This window comes from Leopardus geoffroyi, chromosome B1 (assembly GCF_018350155.1).
Source record: "Leopardus geoffroyi isolate Oge1 chromosome B1, O.geoffroyi_Oge1_pat1.0, whole genome shotgun sequence".
NCBI lineage: Eukaryota > Metazoa > Chordata > Mammalia > Carnivora > Felidae > Leopardus > Leopardus geoffroyi.
The window spans coordinates 169322213-169341378 of record NC_059327.1 but is presented as its reverse complement, the minus strand read 5'-3'; positions in this window follow the sequence as shown (position 1 = coordinate 169341378).

The window sequence follows — 19166 nt, the reverse complement described above, 5'->3', positions numbered from 1 at the left end:
GGCCATGCTATCTTTATGTATACATTAACTCACCTGGTTTTTCTTTTACTGGGGATTACCTGAATAACTATTCTCTGGATAATGACTATGATTGGAACCTTAGGACGCAATAATTTAAAAATTCTTGGCCTCTCTCTCTATACCCATTCCCTGCTGAGAATAAAAATGTGGAGGCACCTAATTGAATGTTTGAGCATATTCTTGTTTATACTGATGCACAAGTCCCCAAGGTCTGTCTCTAACATTGTCCTGCAAGCAACACGTATTTAGCAGTGGCATATGCCAACTCCCCACTGTCATCAACCCTCCAGAGAAATTTGAATTTTAATTAAGCGTAGAAGAGGGTTTGCTTTTGTTCGAGAGCTGATTAATCAGAACTTCGTCATTTGTGTTGCAAAAGGGGAATAAATTAACTGTACCTTTAATTAGACAAGGAGGAATTTACTTTCGCCATCTTACATCTAGCCAAAACAAGAGTACATATCCCCAAACCAAGATATAGAGTGGTTGAAATATTCCATAGCAACTAGTGCAGTGGTTAGGCCTTTGGTGAGTTCTGCGCTGTGCATTCATTGAATTCTTATTTTTTTTTTAAAGTTTTATTTTTATTTATTTGAGAGAGAGAAACAGAAAGTGTAAGTGGGGGAGGGGCGCAGAGAGGGGAAGGAGAGAATTCCAATGTAGGCTACACTGTCAGAATGGAGCCAGACACGGGGCTTGAACTCACCTACCATGAGATCATGACCTGAGCTGAAATCGAGAGTCTGACACTTAACCTACTGAGCCACCCAGGAGCCTCCATTGAATTCCTTATTTTATTAGGATAAATTATTTTATTATTTATTTTAACTCTCATATATATTTTTTTTTTTCTCAAATTGCTCTCAGTGAACTTTTGGGATGAAGATTAAGTCAGATGCTTTCCTCACTGCATTAGTCAGAGAGGGCAGGCATAAGAAAATATGTCAGACTGGTGGCTCATGGTTCTGGAGGCCAGAACCCAAGATGAAAGTCTGGCAGCATTGGTTTCTTGTGAGAGCTCTTCCCAGCTTGCAGATGGCCACTTTCTGGCTGTGTCTTCACATGACAGTGAGGGAGCAAGAGCGAGCTCCTTGGTGTATCTTTTCCTCTTTTAAAATCTATTTACCCATTCTTCTACCCACCTTTCCCCTGGTAACCAGTTTGTTATCTCTATTTGAGTCTGTTTATTTATTCCTTTGTTGGTGTCTCTTCTTATAAGGACGCTAATACCATTGGATCAGGGGCCATCTTTATTGACCTCATTTAAACTTAATTACCTTCCAAAGGCCCTATTTCTAAATATAGTTACAATGAGGGTTAGGACTTCAACATATGAATTTTGGGGGGACACAATTCAGTCTCTAGCACTCACATAAGGCCTCCTATTCACTCTTGTCCATTATCTTTATCTTATTTTGAGTAGAAACTTTGAGGCTGATGTGGTCTACTTAGGTTGAATATCTTTTGCACTTGTCAGCAGAAAAGGTTAAATTATGAGTGGAGACCCAGGGCTTCTTCTCTCCTGGCCCAGATATCACAACTTTCTATTATCTACTCCTCCTTACCTATGTCTTCCTTCAGCTTTTCCTATTCAGAAAGCAGAACTGTCAGAATCCCAATAAATGTCTTATCTGATAATAGAGGAGAACCATGAGTACTGAGTAAACTAAACATGTGACCCCTTGGCCCTTCTGAATTTAAATCCTGAATGTGAAGCTTGAAACAAAAAATAATCTTAACTATAAATGCCATTTCTTTTTCATAATAGCTTTCAAAAACCCCTTTTCTCTGCCATGATGTGTATTTCTTTGGCAGATTTTTTTTGAAATGAAAGTTTGCATAGACAGGAGTTTGCATAGACACGCATGGACTACATGTCCTGAGTGTGCACACATAATGTCTTTTAATCCTTATAGAACCCTCTATAGACGTTCTTTCCACTCATTCTATTTTAACTGAGAAAACTAAGGCTCACACAGAAGTGATTTTCACAACTTTAGAAACTTTAAAAGTTAACAAAAAGTAGGATTCAAATACAGCTTTGCTGGACACCAGACTGAAGGAAGACTCCCAAGTGGACCCAGAGTCATTACTTTACCATTTTTTTCATATAAAAGAGAACTCCATAGTTCCAAGAATAAGTAAATATAGATCTGTCTAAATAAATGATATGATTCCTTCTTTGTGTGACTAGATTTCCCCCTTTGCCTCTGTTGCCTGGAAGCTCTAAGCCAAATGGGAATTCTAGTACATCAAGTTGATAATTCTATTGATACATTTATATTTTCATTTCTGACATTCTATTTCTACTTATATTTTTCTATTTAAGACTATCTATTTTGACATAATTCACTAACATTTTCTTGGAAGGGAGTGAAGATGTTAAGGACAAGCTTCCCATATTCTGCTTTGCTTATTTCAGGAAAAATCTTATGTCATGCAACCCTACAAGTTTATGTTAAACACAGAAAATGAATTTATAGCAAGAAAAGCCAAATAAGGTAATATCTTTAAATTATACTTTTGTGAAGTTAAAAGTAAAAAAAAAAAAAAAAAGTTATACTTTTTTACTTTTAACTATCCATTGAGAAAAAACATATTTCAAATTTTTGGAAGAGTCATGTAGAGATACTTTCATATATGGCTTATTTATTTCTTTCATTCAACAAATATTTATTGAGTGCTATACTTTGGGCTAAATGCTGGAGATAAATATTGATTAAGCTCTCATAAAGTTTACAGTGCAGTGAGAATGGCAAACGTTAATCAAATAACCACACAAACATGTAAAATTAATCCTGACAGATGCTAAAAAGGGCAGACTGTACGTTATGGTGTCTATGATAGAGGTAGTTAACCAAGTCAGGGAAGGCTTTGACTGGTGTCTAAAAAATTAATAGAATTAACAAGGTAAAGAAGAGAAGGAGGCAAACCATGGGAAGAGGAAATATTACAAAGACTCTTACTGGAGGGCAGATGGCATTTGGACCCTTAGGGAAACTTGAGATCATGGGAAGCAGGTGACATAATCATATTTAGGTTTTGAATAGCTCATTCTCACTATCATATAGATAATGGACTGGCCATTGTTAGGAGTCCATTATAATAGTCTAGGTGAGAGTTAAAGGTAGTTAATGGTAGCTAGAGATTCTTGCATGTGCCACAGTTACCTATGATATAGTTTTCATGAATTGGCTCCTGACAAAAAGTCGGAAAGGTGAAAACATTTTGGGGGTTGGAAATTTGTTTTATCTTTTTTAACATTTTTCCAATTTTTTATTTTTGAGTAGTTTTAGATTTGCAAAAACCAGAGAATTCTCATATACTCTTCACATTGATTTTCTACATGTTCTCATTTTATATAACCACAATATAATTCTCAAACCCAGGAAATTAATATTGATGCAATGCTATTAACTAATTTGCATATCATATTCAAATCTGGCCAATTGTCTTACTAATGTCCTATATCTGATCCAGACATTGATCTAGAGTCACACATTGCATTTAGTTGCCGTGTCACATTAGTCTCCTTTAATCTGGAACAGTTTCTCAGCTTTGTCTTTCACAATCTTGACACAATCTTGAATTGAATGATCTTCAATGTGAGATTGTCTGATGTTTCCTCCTGATTAAGTTTAGGTTTGGCAAAAATGCACAGAAGTGCCTTTGTGCCCTCTGTACAGCATCATTTCAGGGACACATAATGTGAATTTTCTCATTGGTGGTAATGTGAGTTTTGATCACTTGGGTAAGGTGGTGGCTGCCATTGGAGAGTTCCTGTCACTCTTTTTCTCTTTGTAATGAATACTTATCCTGAGGGGATATACTTGGAGGCTGTAGAAATACTGTGTCTCATCATACTTTTGCTCATTAATTTTAGCATCTATTGATGAGTCTTGTCTAAAACAATTATTAGTAAGGTCTTTGCTAAATAGTGGATTTTCTGTTTTCATCATTTCTTCTAAATATGTTGATTGGAATTTTATGGTAAGAAAGAGTTTTCCCTTTCCCTCACTTATTTTTATTCAATTATTTATTTAGGCCAATTATTCATTTATTTATATTTATATTTATAGTATTTATAGTTATATATTTTTATCATTTACATTTAAACATATACCAAATGTATTTATTATTTATACATTCAATTATTTATTTATATCAATTATTTTTATTTATTTTTTAAATGATTTATTATATAAATATATTCATTGTTTATTAAATATTTTTTTTTTTCAACGTTTATTTATTTTTGGGACAGAGAGAGACAGAGCATGAATGGGGGAGGGGCAGAGAGAGAGGGAGACACAGAATCAGAAACAGGCTCCAGGCTCTGAGCCATCAGCCCAGAGCCTGACGCGGGGCTCGAACTCCCGGACTGCGAGATCGTGACCTGGCTGAAGTCGGAAGCTTAACCGACTGCGCCACCCAGGCGCCCCTGTTTATTAAATATTTTTATATTTTAAATTATTTATAGCACTTTTATTTATTTATATCTATATATTACATTTTCTACTTATTTATTCATATTGATTATTTAATGATAAACTCATGGATACTTGGTTTATTCTATAGGTTATAATCTATTGCTATCATTATTTTATTTTGTTCCTCAGATTGTCCTAGGTTTGGTATTTGGAAGTCTGTTTGAGTTAACTCCTGTGTCCTACGGATATGTCTCTGTCATTAAAATTTTTTTTGTTGTTACTTCTTGGCACCACAAGTTTGTCCAGGATTATCTTGTACTTTCCCTGTCCTAGTCCTATAATGCCATTTATTAAAGTAGTAGAGGCAAAGAATCTGTAATATGTTGATCATCAAGAAGTTCTCTCAATATGAGATAAAATTGAACTCCCATACTAGTCTTATGCTGACCTAAATCTAGAAGTCATTCCTTTTTTTTTTTTTTTTAGAGAGTGCAAGTAGGAGAGAGGGGCAGAGGGGGATGGAGGGAGGGAGAGAGAGAGAGAGAGAGAAAGAGAGAGAGAGGCTTAAGCAAGCTCCATGCTCAGTTCAGAGCCCGACATGGGGCTTGAACTCATGACCCATGAGATCGTGACCTGAGCCAAAACCAAGTTAGGTGCCACCCAAGTGCCCCATGGAAGAGTCATTCTTAATGAGCAGACCATCCCAAATTAGTTACAGAAAAGGTAAACTCTTAAGAAAGTTAAACAAATTTTATAACCTATATAGAAAATAAGTATCTATGACAGGAACTAGTTAAAATTTAATTCATTTTAACTCAGGTGGTAGAAATGAGATGTGGAGCTAGACAGAAAAATTGTTGAGGGTAGCTTATTCCTAAAGCCCAATGCCCCAAACTCAAATATTTATGTGTGTAGAGAGATTCCTTAACACTATTTCCCTAGAGATAAACCCCACCCAGGAAAACTGCCCAGACTGCTGGGTCTGTCTTCTTCAGGGAATGTCGGGTCTGAGAATTAGTTACAAAGCCTTACATAGCAGGAGAACGAAAGGAGTCAGTCCATAAAAACGCAACTCTTTGAGCCCGAGGTTGAGGGTTGTGAGGTTCAGGAAGTGATTGTTGGCCATACCATTGCACTGGCCTTTGCAGCATTTGGACAAATTAAGTATTTGATTTAGCACACATTAGAAGACCCCTGTGATGATGCAACTCCTCTCTGGGGCTAGGCAGCGTTTAAACTCTTGGGCCAGCGTGTTCTTGGAGGGAGTCACTGAAATGTGTAGCAGCAAGAACAAGAAAAACAGGGCCACAGAGTTTCAGAATATAACACATATAAATAGATACAGACACATGCTTGCATACACATTAATATCAATGATTTTTCAACAACCATGACTTGGGAGAAAGTTAAAAAGGAAAGCAATGGTTAAACTGAACTAGCAATCTTCTTTAAAAAAAGAAAAAAAAGAGCATTCATGATTGTTTTTAAAATGATTTAAATTTTAAAATTTTAAAATGATTTAAATTTAAATGTTTTTAAAATGATTTCTTTTTAAAAAAAAGAAAAAAAAGAGCATTCATGTGGTCATTTTTTTCCTATAGACGGTGGTTTTCTTAATCTCTTTTGAGATATAATTCATTTGTAGAGAATATAATAAAAGAATCAGGAAGAGCTGTGAGAGAGCAGATAGCTAGTTCCAGCTTTCTTTAGATGCCTTAAGCTCACTGTCCATTCTTGAACACTAGAATGTAGACTTAAGAAGACCAAACAAAATTACTAGTGTGAAGTCTCCAGTCTCCTACATAAAAGAGCTGATCCTTTCGTTTTCAGGGGCAATTTATGAAAGAATTTGTTCACTTAATGACATATCAATCTTACTTTAAGACATAATATAATTCTCTGCGTACTCAGCATGCTGCTTCAGATCTTAGAGATATTCAGCTAAATCAAAAATAGCAGGTATATTTCTTAAACTAGAAAGAGGAATAATTACAACTATGTTGGAAACCATTTTCAGAAGAGTACTGGTGGGGGAAAGAGGACAAGATTTGCCATTAAAAGCAATATGAAATGGTGAAAAGAACAATTTATATAAATATTATGGGATAATGGTATAAGTCATTTGATTTTGTCATAGAAACTATTTATTTGAGGGGCGCCTGGGTGGCCCAGTAGGTTGGGCGTCCGACTTCAGCCAGGTCACGATCTCGCGGTCCGCGAGTTCGGGCCCCGCGTCGGGCTCTGGGCTGATGGCTCAGAGCCTGGAGCCTGTTTCTGATTCTGTGTCTCCCTCTCTCTCTGCCCCTCCCCCGTTCATGCTCTGTCTCTCTCTGTCCCAAAAATAAAATAAATAAACGTTGAAAAAAAATTAAAAAAAAAAAAAAGAAACTATTTATTTGAATATTGAGCTTATTTTTTCGTTAGTTATATCCAAGTCTCTGTTACATTCAGGTCTCTGATATCCACGTACAGGTGAGAAAGCCTGGTCTAACTATTCTGTCTTACATCTGTCATTTTCTTTTAAGGTCTACCTTAGTATTCAGCCAACAAATGACTGCAGAATAAAAAGTACCATAAAAATAATCCCAAGTAAAAGGTAATGAGGAACTAAACTGTAGAAATTATATATAAAACTGATTTAAAAAGATTATAGTAGAGCTTTCTGTTTTGAATGCTTCCCGTCTTTGCTTTTGATTATTAATGCTTTGGTGGAGACCGTAAGCCATAATATCGTGAGGTGAGTGTGAGACATGATATGCTATACTTTCATAATATTTCCCCCTCAAAGACGTTAATAGGGGCATCAAATCTTTGAGGTGACAACAGTCATAATTGCATGATAGAATAAATGATGAAATATTTTATTGGAAGTAGAGAAGGCTTAGGGATACAAAGGTAGGTTGAGACCTAAAACTCACAAAAAAACCCCACCCTGTCTCTTCCTTTCTTGTTTTTCTTTCACCTTTCCCCCCTTAATTCAAAGTATGACCTGAGTTTAGTAAAAATAATATTAATAATCCATTTTGAATGCTAGTCAGGAAGAAGTTACATCACCTTCTCATTTGAGGACTTTTGAATGACAGATGTAGTTCAATTGCCTGAGCAGCTAAATTGATTCTGTAATATAATTGCTCGAAGACCACAGATGAGGAAAATGATTTATGTCTCTCTATGCAATTTTTTCTAGTCCATGTCCATCATCTTGCTGAGGTGGAAACATCTAAAAAGTTGTTATCTGTAGACGAAGCATCAAATAGAGTTTGGCACTTTTCTATCGCATATGACTTAAATGCCTTTGGTCTGCATATTTTGTATCATACCTCTTCTTCCTAATAAAGTAGGGAGAGCCAACTTTCCTGAACACTTATATTATGGAGAAAATAGAGATATTGATAAATGCATAATCATAAATCAAAATGACTGAAAATTTCCAGTCATGGTACAGTACCAATATGAATATTTATGTCCCTAGGCAATAAATATTCTTCCTATAAATTAATAAGTTGGCATCTGATTTAGAAATCAGTATTTGTTAATTTTGTTGACCTGAGTCTGTCCACTGGGCAAACTAACTAAATAAGATTTGCAGATCTGCAAAATTAAGAATCAGCTTAGAATAGCTTCTCCTGGTGACATCCAAAAGTAATGTGTGGATAATAGCTTTATACATCAATCAAGAAAAGCTAATACAAATATAAGTATAAGGAAGCCAGAAGTACAAGATAAGAAAATGCAGAACCTCCTAATTCAGAAATGAATCCGCCTATTCACTTCTCAATTATTATACTGTGTTCTCAAAATTTCTTAAGCCTCATATCACTACCTGATGAAACCAGATTGGATTCAGTGTTGTTTTTTGCCACAGAATACCTTTGTGGTTTCAGCACAGTAAAAGCAACAACAACAACAACAATAAAATCCTCACTGCCATTTTAGAGCTGCAGAAAAATTTGTTTGTGAATGCACATGACCTACCTTCTGGGGCTTCCAGAACGAAATCATGACATAGATAGTTGAGGATTAGTTTCCAGAGAAATGCAGAGACCTATGGAAACAAGTCCATTGTTAACCAACAAGTTTTTAGCTGGACTTACTACATCCATTCAACAAATAGCACTATTCTGTCTAGGTATAGTCTCTGTGGATTTTTCTCCCCCGTACCTTCCCGTGGAAGAAGGACCTTTAGCACATAATCCAGTGTGAGGAATAAAGGTGATGCCTTAGGTGAACCTGCTCGCAAAGCTATTGGTCAGTAAATACTAGGCTTTCGTCTTAATATTGTCCTTGCCTCTATGGGAAGAATCTGTACATGGTGAGGACTATGCTCTTGGGGTTGTGCCTTTCTCATCGCTTTGGAAAGGAAACACCATAAAATATATTAGAATCAATGAAGCAATAAAACATATCAAGTGACAGCATGTGATGTCTGACAATGTGTGACAATGTGTGCTATCTCTGTATCTGGGATGCCTTTTTGGACGTGTGCTCTGTCTTCTGGAAGTTTCCCAAGGAGAGTTATGAAGTAACTCTGCCTTAGAGATGTCTTGACTGCTTTTTCCATCTAGGAGAGTACATGAGGGAGAATCTTTTCCCTCTGTGTAGCTATTTTCCCAACAGATGTGAAGAAAAATGGAGAAAAGGTGCCTCTATATAGATTGGATGAAAATATGAATCTGAGTTGCCTTGCTGCCGTGACTAGTTATAATATAAAGTGGTCACTCGTAGAGTTATTTATATATACATTTTCAAATTAGTAGAGATGTTTATTGAAGAATGTTCATAGACTGGTGATAGTGTGGAAAAGTAAAAGGAGCCCCAGACTCATTGCTCAAGGACCTGGGTACAATCCCTGCCCTCACGTACTTCATACAGCTGTGTGACACTGCTTTGTGCTTTTAGCTTGGCAATATTTGGAAAGTCCATAAATCTCAGTGAACCATCATTCTTTTATGTGTCAAATGGGAATAAGAACCATTTTACTGATGTGAGAGGTAAATGTGATATCTCATGTGACCACGATGGTGTATGATACTGCTCACTTAATAGTCGCCATTAGTTATTATAATAAGTAATCTCTGGCGACAAACTCAGAAAATGCATAGCAGGTACGTAGCTCAAACTGAGTCTAACTCTTTGTTGTGACGAAAGAACCCAGGGATTTCTCCTCAATGTAAAAGATTTACATGCTTCTATACCATGTGTCATTTCAGAAAGAATAGAAAATGGAGGTGTTAATACTTACTGTGTGACATAGCTTTATGATATTACACTTTTACAAAGTATGTATTAATACCTTCAAAGCTTTCAGATGACATACTATTTGTCCTTCAATATTGCCCAAGTTTGGGTTTCTGATAGGATTGTTTAAAATCTAATTCTTGGGGCGCCTGGGTGGCGCAGTCGGTTAAGCGTCCGACTTCAGCCAGGTCACGATCTCGCGGTCCGTGAGTTCGAGCCCCGCGTCAGGCTCTGGGCTGATGGCTCAGAGCCTGGAGCCTGTTTCCGATTCTGTGTCTCCTTCTCTCTCTGCCCCTCCCCCATTCATGCTCTGTCTCTCTCTGTCACAAAAAAATAAATAAATAAATAAACGTTGAAAAAAAAATTAAAAAAAAAAAACTAATTCTTAGTGATAGAAAAATGAATGTATGCAGAAATTCTGGTAACAAATTTATGAGCTCCGTAAATAATTATTTGCGAATTTATATTGTGATTTAGGAAAATATGTATATGGTTACGATTTACCTAGAAAGTGAATGCAGCAAAATATTTTGTAGTTCTGTCTTTCAAAATATCATAAATAGTTGGAGAACATGGTTATTAGTCATATACTAACAATTTTCAGAATATTAGCATCCAAATGAAAATGTTCAGGTCTTATTAAAATGTTCCAATTTTAAGACCAAAACCTTTATGTGAAAATTCATCTTTTGTGCCATCCATTCATTCCACATGAATATTTATTGGGTCCCTGAATTTACAATGCAGAGAAAATGAGTTTCCAAGTTCATAGTTGTGGTTTATGTGGACTCCAAATTATTTCACCACTGAAAACGGTAAAAATAGAGGGTAGCTAGACAGAGACGGTAGTTAAAGGACAACATGTGCTGATGTCAGTGATGTGGCCCTGTCCATCTTTCACATCATATCACATCACCAACTCCATCTTGTGCCACTTTTGTCCTCTGTGATCCAGATATGGCTCTCTTCGACATGGTCCTGTTATATCCTGGTCTAGTTCTGCATATAAACCTTCTTTTAGTTCTTTATATAGCAACTTGGGGCCATAACTTCCCCCAAGGCCTTTGTATAGTCCACGAATGCGTCTTGTCTGCCTTTCTGCATTTGTGGGAGTCCCCACACCATGAATTTCACCTCCCCAACGCAAACATCGTAACTCAAAATCCCTGGCTTCCTTGCATTAGGAAGCAAATACATGATGAGGACTCACCAACCAGACGTACTCTCAATAACCCCTCAAAAGTTCTGAAAGGTGCTTTACTTTTTGCTCTCACTGAAGACAATGGAGACGTCTGGATTTTGGTGACAATAGTGGAAGTGGTGGCGGTATTCCAGTGGTTAGGAAGTCAAGTTCTTCACACCAAAGTGATATTGGTGGGCAGGAGATATGGGTTACCCTGGTCATGGTGGATCAGCAGAAACCTCACCAGCTGTTACTTCATCAGCCCAGTTTTGCTGTGGGGCTTGGGTTTTGTCCTGGCTTTGTCCCAGGCTCTGGGATGTTTTGTTGTGGGGGCTTGGGATGTTTGTCCTGGCTTTGTCCCAGGCTCTGCTCAATGTTGTAAGCTACCTCATATACTTTCAATAATTTCTGATGACCAGCTAGAGTTAGCTTCTGTTGCCTGCAACAATGAATTCTATCTGTTAAACATTCCCAATGCAGCCCTAAGAGAGCCTCCCTTAGCTATTTCCTTTCTCAGAGTGCTGTCTGGTTTCCTTCTTAGCAGTGAACACAACTTCTAATTATTTATTTATTGACTTGATTTTTACATCTCCAAAGGGACTGTGAGCTTCTTCAGGGCTGAGGTAGTCTCCTTATGCACCACTGTATGAACTGCCCCAAGTACAGTACTTGACATGTAATAGTCACGCAGTAAATGTTTTTGAAGCAATATATGAAGGATATGAGAGCTTTCATTTTTCTCAGCTTGTATTGTTTGCTTGGTGAATGAATTGATGAATCAAGAACCTTATTCCTTTCTGACTTAGTCTGATTTCCCCAGATTAAATGGAGCCCGAGGCAAAGGTGTATGGTTTGTACGTGATCAGGGAGTGTAATCCCAGGGAGCAGAAGTGAACTACAAAAGAGAGCTAAGTAGGCCTAGAGAGAGTCAATGTGAGAATGTGCTGTGGAGCTGACTGCCAGTTTATGAGTCTGTCTGTATGATATTGTTGGATCACTTCATGAGAAGTCATATCCTTGTGTCTCTGGACTGTCTACTGGGAGGATGAAAGAGGCAAGGATTTATCAACAAAGGTGTACTTCCTGGAGTGTTACGTTCCCCTCCCATTCGGGTTCACTATAGGTATTCAGAAGAGCATCCTAAGCTTTCAACAGGGAAGCATCAGGGGAGCACACAGGGGCACACAGCACCAGCAAAAAGAAAGGTGTTTGGCTAGGTCATGCCTGCAGGAAGGGTACTGCAGGTTACACTGAGCTTCTGGCTGTAGTGACAGCTCAAATGAAAGAAAGGTAAAATCTGAGTTCTCCTTAAGTGACACTTTTTACTTCTCAAACTGTACTTTTGGGAAATAGTTGGATTGAAACCTTGTTCTGAGCATGAGTGAAGGACATTCATTATATTTTTTCTTAGATGTGTGTGTGTGTGTGTGTGAGAGAGAGAGAGAGAGAGAGAGAGACAGAGAGAGAGAAAGACAGAGACAGAGACAGAGAGACAGAGAGAACTGAGTCGTCATTCGAATGGCCATGGAAATGGCTTCTGATAATTTGTACAATGGATCTAGACCCCTGGCTCCTTTTGATTAGTTCAGAGGTGAGCTCCTTGAACTTGTAATCTATGGCAGCTAGAGTCCCATTTTGGTGATTTGAAATTGGGAGTGGAGGAGAGAGGATTCGGTCTATTCCTAGGTGTGACATCTGTGATGTTTAAAGACAAAAGCTCACAAATGAAGTATGCTTATTAAATAAAATTTTAGGCAAAGGCATTTTGTTTCACGAAGTTAAAATAACAGCTTGGTGGGAGCACCTGTAACTACATAAGTGGAAAGCAAAGACAGTGAGAGCAATGCTAAACATATTAGCATTCCATTAGGTTTTTTCTTCACTGGAGACTTAAGGCTTCAGTTCAGAACTTAAACGGTTTTCATATATTCTTCTGATGTCCTCCTAGTAATTAGATCTTAACAGTTGCTCTCCTTCTGAATGCTCCTACTTGTCCGCGTCACTCATATGCTCTGTGGTACATTTTTGTTGATCCAGGATCAGGCTGCTCTGATACTTTGCCTTCCCTTGCTGGTACACACTGTTGTCGGTATTTGCCTTCATAACTGTTTTGGGGACGAGCAAGCCATATCCCTGAAAAAGGTATGCAGGGGTGACATTTCCCCTAATTCAGGGGTTTTCCTGTTGTTACAAAATTTATCTTTAACTGTGCTTGTGAGATGCAATTTGTGGCTAGAGGTATTTTTGTCTTGCGAGTTTAAACTAATTGACAGGTTGATGGCAGGGCTGTGATTGTATAAGTCGAGAAACAAAGGGTAGGCAGCAATCAACATGCAAGGATTCCATCAAGTTAATATTTTTCCAGTTTCTCTTTTAAAGAATTTTGGTTGCATTCCCACTCTTAACAGTTAAGTCCATTAAAAATGCAGGCTGTTCAAGATGATGGTATTTTCCTGTGTCACTTTCTCACTTGATCTAGCAATGTGATAAAGCATCTGCACTGGGGTCAGACATACATAATCTTATTTCCTCCACTTTGAATTTTCCTATTACATTTTCTAACTGCATTTATTAAGCCGAAGTTCAAATATTCAAGTCTGTTTCAGAAAATATAGTTCAACACCCTTGACATTTTTTCAAAAACTCTCTAAGTGCTTGCAAAATTCCTTCTCAGGTGAAATGGAAAAATACATAATAATGATAGTAATAATTACCTACCACTTCCAAAATATATTACCAGTTATTAGGGCAATGCTGGTCTGAATGAGAATTACATAGAATAAAACAGTATTTTCTTTTCCAGTCAGTTATGACAATTGGACAGTAGGACTTGCAGATTATAAGGATGGCTTTGGATTTAGACAAGCCTAAATCTAGATTCTGGTGTTGCAATTGACATGCTTAACTTACTAACATGTGACCTTGAGCTCTGTTTTTGCATCTTGAGTAGATATGTACTCCTGAGAATAGTTGTACAGAGTAAATGAGATAATGGAGGGCTTAGCATATACTGAATACTCAACATAAGGCTGCCTACAAGAGTTATTATAGCTTAGTGATTAAGAGAAGAGGTTTTGGATTTCAACAGACCTACCACATACTACTGCTCATGTGATCTTGGGCAAATCTATTGGCTCACTGAGATTTAGTACTTCAACTATGAAATGGTGGCTATGATACACATTTCACAGGGTTTTTCCTTGGAAAAAAAATTATATTATGTATGTAAAGTACTACAGTACCTGAAACATGGCAAATACTTAATAAAAACTACCTATAAGAGATTCAACGTCATCAGAAAAGATGCAGCTAGTTATCCTGAAGCTTCTTGAAAAATTTATTAGGGTACTATTCAGATATTATAATTCGATTTTTTACTTAAATGTAAGTAAAGGGAATTTTCAATGTATATCGCCAGACGTAATTGATAAAAAGATACCTTTTAGGGGCGCCTGGGTGGCGCAGTCGGTTAAGCGTCCGACTTCAGCCAGGTCACGATCTTGCGGTCCGTGAGTTCGAGCCCGCGTCGGGCTCTGGGCTGATGGCTCAGAGCCTGGAGCCTGCTTCCGATTCTGTGTCTCCCTCTCTCTCTGACCCTCTCCCGTTCATGCTCTGTCTCTCCCTGTCTCAAAAATAAATAAAACGTTAAAAAAAATTAAAAAAAAAAGATACCTTTTATTTTAATAACTGATATATTAGGTAATAGTATCTATAAGACTTGTATTTTTCCCCCATTGGACTATTTACACATATACATATAGACCATAACTTTCTTTTTAAAGAGAAAAAGAGCAAAAAAAAAAAAAAATCATAGCATTCCTTTCATAAATTGTTTATTTCAAATCACATCATAGTCATAATTAAGTGCATTTTTCCTTTTTGTGTCTTTATCTCATTTTGCACATATCTGCCTAGTGTTTGTTATTTCTGCTAAACCAACACTCATTGTATTTTGAATAACAAAAGAGAAATCTTAAAAAAAACAATATAAATATAGAACTAGTGATATGTTTTGGAAAGTACAGTATCTGGTATTGCTCTTTTTTAGAATTTAATGTATTTCAATATTTTATCTGGATGATTTATTTTGGCAACTTTTTCCCCTATGCTGTGGAAGCAACTTTCTGGAAGAAAAAGTACTGATTGAGTGATTAAAGCCCCTATTTGTAGACAAGTCTACTCTTTCACTGTTCCTAGGACCTAAAGATGCACATATTCAGTCTTAATCACAAAAGACCTGTTTCCATAGTAGAGCAGATAATGTGGAATTTGTCATAAATATGTTTACTTCGCGAATGACCCCAGGCAGGCCATGATATTACTTTTCTTTAGAATCTTCAACTTCAAATGTTAAAGGAGCAGTGGAAACCTAAGTACAAATACCAAGCCTACAAATGCCTGTTTTTGTGTAAAATGACGGCCTAATACCAAACATGTGTCCTTTTATGTTTGTATTCCTAGATTCTAGCAGAGATTAGGAATTTGGGGAAAGAAGAGATGAGAAAATACCTGTGTTTGTAAATTGAGGGAATTTGTGGCTATTACTGGATATTTGCCCTATAGGATGAGTTCATTTTTATTGTTTTTATAAATATTTTCATTAAAAGTTATGAAATTCTCTATTAAGCAGCTTAATATTCTCTATTAAGCAGCTTGTTTTATGTGAGAAAAATGTGTGTGTGTGTGTGTGTGTGTGCGTGCATGTGTGTGTTCTTTATATGTGTGTATTTGTGTGCATATTAGCAAGGACTCATTATGCCCCAGGAGCTCTGGTGAATTCCCTATGTACATTTTGTCTTTGGGCCTTCATGGTACCCCTATGAGACAAAAACTCTTCTTCCTTCCATTTTATAGATAAAGCAACTGTGACACAGAGAAGTTAAGTAACTTCATCAGTCACATAGCTTATGAGTAGGAAACAATGTTTTAATTTAGCTAGCCCTACTTCAGAACTCTTGCCATAACAACGATACGAGAACCTTCAGAAACCTGTTTTCTGTCAGAGTGCTAGTTCAGTTCTGAGCACCATGCCTACCTCACTGTCAGGCAACTCCTCCTTGCTCTCTAGTTCTCCCTTAGACTTTCAGACTGTGCTTAAGTCACCTTCATAAAAGTAAAATAAAATAATAGGATAACAGTGTATTAGGAAATTACATGTGACAGCCTTAAACTACTACAGCAAAGGTGATATTTGGTAGAGTTGCACAGAAGGCATGATGGAATCATAATTATGGCTGTTCTGTTAGAGAAGCTTTTCCTGGTAGTTCCTGAATCCTGGAAGCTTTCAAATTAGAAGGCACTTTTCTCCTGACCAAAAAATGGGGGATACAAAGCCCCCTTTTTTTCCCTACAATGAAGTTCTGCTAGATGCTGCACTGAATAGAAAGAAAGAGGGGGAAATGAGTGGTTAGTAGGATTGAGCTGGTGAGTATGACTGGCTTGTCTCAGAGCAAACATTGGATATTTCCACATCTCAAAAAGATGTGCAAAGAGGAACAAGCATTAGAGATTTAGAAATACAGTGGATGAAGATACTGCATTTGATGTTTGAACTTTAGCCCAATTTGGAGACTGATGTTTTTTGTTACTAGAATTACATTCTTTGATACAGAAAAACTTCCACTTTTGTTGTGATGGGATGGAACAAGGTAAGCATAGGCTATGGAGAAGATCAGCTTCAAATATAGTCTAGAGGACAAGATGAACGAGGGTGACCTGGGGTAGATAGAGTGTCACTAATCCCTTAATGAGGAGGGATTGATGATTAGGTCAGATTGCTTTTTCTTATAAACAGAAAAAGAAAACAGCACCTGACATCATCAGCTGGGTCTTGGTGTTCTCCAGATGAACACAAAATATTCACAGAATATCACTATCAGATGAAGCCACTCTACAATCATGCTAGATCAAAATGAAAACAAGATCACTCAATCATCATGTCTGAACATGTAAAACACTGTATACTATCCACACCACAAGAATGACCAGAACTGGCTGAGGTGACTGCTGCTTCTCCACCAGTTACATTTATAGCCTCACTCTAGTCTTCTCTTCTTCTAGCTAAGATTTATTGAGATACCCAATCCCAGAATTATGCTTCCTGACAGCAGCCAATCTAGAGCAATACCAAACTTCCCTAAAGCCTCTCTCCAAACCATAAGTCCAAATCCTGTAATTAGTCTGTTCTAATACACTCTGCTGGTCCACAGTTCCCTGGTGAGTGTTCTTCATTGCTGTGATGCACAGTCAAACCCAACTTATCCAACCATGGGTGTATTCCTGTTGGTCTTTGACTGGATTGCACTGGCAATAGCTTCCTCTATGAACAACTATGCTGAAGTTAATTTTAGGAATGCGTTATTTAAAACTTGGCTATGGTAAATAACATAAACTCACTTGAACCAGCTTAAGCAAAAAGGGAGATTTAAAAAATATCAAATACATGAGTGGCTCAAACACACAAAAACTGAAAAGTAGGTAGACCTGAAGTAACAAGTGAAAAGAGAAATTTGACATCATCAGAACCTTAAAAAGTATTCTCTCTCCATCTTTTCTTTATCTTTTTCTCCCGTTTCTTGTTGAGAATTTATTTTGCCTGATCTCAATGTTCCCTTTTTCCTGCAGCGTAGCTTTCCCTAGAATAACATGGCCTCCTTCAGTTGCTAAAATACATGTTATACTTCAGTCACATACAGAGGCTAATTCCAGGGCTGACATGGTATTTAGCCACACATGGATACTTCTATCTTTCAGTGTCTTGTCCTTGTACTGACTGAAAAAAATAGGACTGGCACTCAGCTTGGATCACATATGTTATGGTTGAATCAACTTAATACTATGGCTCATCTCTGAATCCTGCTAATGATGGCTCATGGGCAAGGAAGAGACACTAGAAAGTGTTCACTACATATCATTTGTATTCTGTAAGCTGGTTTTAGTCTCAATTAATTATTTTGCTATCTTTATGATGCCTAAACAACAAACAAAATAAATGAATAATTTTAGAGATTAATTTGAGAATTGAGATAATAGTAAATAATAACCATGGCCAATGTGCTAGTGTCTCCAAGGAACAGAACTTTTTCCAGTTTTATAGACTACTGTAATTTCCCCCAGGGTGCATGATATATTACACATTCATGACAGCACCCATCAAATTTATAGAAAAACAATAGTAAAGACAATATTTAGTGTTTAAGTCATTACTATGACCAAATCAAACAATTTTAATTTTTTTCTCATTACTTGGAGTAGCGATGATGAGCTGTCTCTTAAATCTCTGATTCTTGCCCAAGAATCCTGTTTACCATGTGACTGACTTTAGGATAGAGCTGATTCACAAAAATGAAAATATTATGAAAACTCCACCAACACAGATATTTGTAAATAGACTTGATGTCTCTGTAAAGCAAAGGATTTTTATTGGTTAAAAATTAAATATTTAAAAATTAAATGGTTTCAGTTTGTTCAACATTTTCTCAGCCCCTAAATGCTCAGTTCCATAAAGTCAAAAGTCATGCACAAAACCCATGGATTTATGAAAATTGTTTAGTTGCTGATTTGTATTGAAAAATCATAGCATGCTATTTTATTCAAGCATTTAATGACTTTGACCCATATAGATACAGCCTCTTTGATATTTTACAGAAGTTTTAGCTTGGCTTACATTGGTAAATACTGTTTTGATTGGATCCTTAAGTTTTCCAGGAGATTTTTTGATATCTTTATATACTTTAGTATGTTGGTACTTAAGTGTTCTATCTCTTACAAAAATGATGCAGTCTCTACAATAGATTTAAACACATGTTAAAACAGGTTAACACTAATGAAGATTGGTTTCCCAAATAGTCCAGCAATATGCAATACGCTCTCAAAAAAAAGATTTCTGTGCAACATTATGCTTAGGGAATTCTATACACTGTTTCGTTCTGTTTGATATTCACAATTCATTAAAAATATATTGAAATTCTGTGGCAAAGAGATTGGTTCAACTTTAACTTGGTATTTTAAAAACTCCTATATCCACGGAACTCTTTATTTGTGAAATATATTTTCTTAGAAAATATTTGAAAATGTTTTTGTAAGGAAAAATCAGTTTATTACTTATTGCTTTTTCTTATAATAACCACAAAATTTCTTAGATGAGGGTAGATAATGCCTGCACTCAAATTTGAAGGCGGACATTAAGATAATTAGTGAGATAATACATAGAACACTTATTGGCTTTCTGTTCCATTTTAGGTGAACATATCTAATTGGAATATTTTATTTCTGACACTAAGGCCCTAGAGGCT